General features: G+C 50.1%; 1 pseudogene across 1 annotated transcript; it reads left to right on the top strand.

Annotated features, from left to right (window-relative positions):
- Positions 1-534: 534 nt before the first annotated feature.
- Positions 535-2,089, top strand: LOC110295256 (annotated as a pseudogene). Its single transcript, XR_002378035.1, has one exon. The product of XR_002378035.1 is annotated as an inactive 2'-5' oligoadenylate synthetase 1C pseudogene (transcript).
- Positions 2,090-2,095: the final 6 nt, after the last annotated feature.

Here is a 2,095-nt window from a genome sequence, read left to right as displayed (position 1 = left end):
CCACCGGGTGGTCACAACGTGATGAAGAGACACAAGAAAGACAAGCCTGATCAGCCTGTAAATAGATTAAAATGCTACCATTCATCAGTTGCTGCTGAGCAGTAGCTGGATAGGGGGCTGCATGGAGAGTGGACCTTGTGCCTGTCAAGTTGCAGAGTCTCACTGACCACTAAGTGGGGCACACTCCCTGTTCAGTCTAAGCCTAACTGACTTTGGCCACTAGGTGGCAGAATTCCCATTTAGATAGAGTTTGCAAGCAGTGGGTGGTTTAGGAAGGATCCTTGGTGCGTACACCCACTCCCTGCACTCATCTGTGCAGGCCAGAACTGGAGGCACACTCTTGGGGATGGGTGGAAAACAGCATCCATCAGTGAGAACATGAATGCACGTAAGTAAGTCCTAACTTGAAAAGAACTCAGCTAAGCCTTTCTTTAAATTCGGTGTGTCGGGCTGGTGAGATGGGGTGTGCAGACCCTGAATTGCATGTAATAAAACAATTGAAACGGCAAAAAAAAAAAAAAAAAAAAAGGCTGCAGTCAGCAGACATTCCTGCCCTCAGGATGGCGAAAAACCTTAGCAGCACTCGGATTGCTCTCTGCAGCACTCCAGCTTGGAGGCTGGATAAGTTCATAGAGGGTCACCTCCTTGGTGACATCACCTTCCTTACTGAGCTCAGAACAGACGTGAACTCCATAAGTGCTTTCCTGAAGGAGAGATGCTTCCAAGGTGCCTCCCACCCTGTGAGGATCTCCAGGGTTGTGATGGGTGGTTCCTACAATCGATACACCGTGCTCAAGGGCAGGTCAGAGGTCGACCTATTGGTATTCTTTAATAATCTCACCTGCTTTGACGATCAGTTCAAGCTACAGAAAGAGGTCATCGAGGAAATTCAGAAACACCTGTGCCAGTTCCAGCAAGAAAAACGACTGAGAGAGAAGTTTGAGGTCCAGAGCTCAGACCAGCCCAACTTCAGGTCCTTGAGCTTCAAGCTGAGCTACCCCAAGTTTCAGCAGGAGGTGGAATTTCATATGCAGACAGCCTATGATGCCCTGTATGAAGTGAGAAGAAAAGAACGTCGTAACTGTGATATCTACAACAAAGTATACGCCCGACTCATCCGTGAGTGCACCATGCTGGGTAAGGAGGGCGAGTTCAACATCTGCTTCATGGAGCTTCAGCAAGATTTTCTGTGGAAACGTCCATGCGAGCTGAAGAACCTCATCTGTCTGGTCAAGCACTGGTATCAACCGTGTAAGGAGAAGCTGAGGGAGCCACTGCCTCCACAGTACGCCCTGGAGCTGCTCACTGTCTACGCCTGGGAACATGAGCTTCCAGGCAAACACGAAACAGAGACAGCTCGGGGTTTCCGAACCGTCTTAGAACTGATCACTAAGTACCTATGTCTTCGAATCTACTGGACATTGTATTATGACGTTCTACACGAACAGGTCAATGCCTACCTGTACTCACAGATCAAAAGAGTCAGTCCTCTGATCTTGGACCCAGCAGACCCAACGTGGAACGTGGCTGGTTTAAACTTACAGGGCTGGTGCATACTGGCAGAAGAGGCAAAAGCCTGGCTGGATTACCCATGCTTTAAGAACAGGGATGGTTCCCGAGTGAGCTCCTGGGATGTGCCGCCAGAGAGAAAAGGATGTCTTCCTGTGAGCACCCAAGCATCTGCCCAGGAGGCTCCAGAGTCAGGGGCATGTCCTCCTCTGCTGTAAGACTTTGACCTAGAGAGGACAGGATGGTGCTCATGGAGCCAGCGAGGGACATCCAACCTGTGATCAGACCCCAGGCTTCTGATCCCTGCCTGCCCATGGACAGCCTTCCTCACAGCCTGCTTCATCTGCCTAAGCCTCTAACAGTGTTTTCTGGGAGTTAGGCTGTGATGGACAGAGATGAACGCAAGATTGACTTCCATCTGTCCACCTGTTGGGAGGTTCTGTCCAATAGTGGCTGATCATCATCAACAAACCACAGCAAGCCATGAGGGGGGTGTGCACTCTGAGGGATCCATCCTCATCTCACATAGAAACTCTTCCACAGCTGCACATGTCCCTGGAGCCATGGGAATCTGTCTAGTGATCAT

This window comes from Mus caroli, chromosome 5, assembly GCF_900094665.2.
Source record: "Mus caroli chromosome 5, CAROLI_EIJ_v1.1, whole genome shotgun sequence".
In the NCBI taxonomy this organism is placed as follows: Eukaryota; Metazoa; Chordata; class Mammalia; order Rodentia; family Muridae; genus Mus; species Mus caroli.
This window is presented reverse-complemented; position numbering and strand designations above follow the sequence as displayed.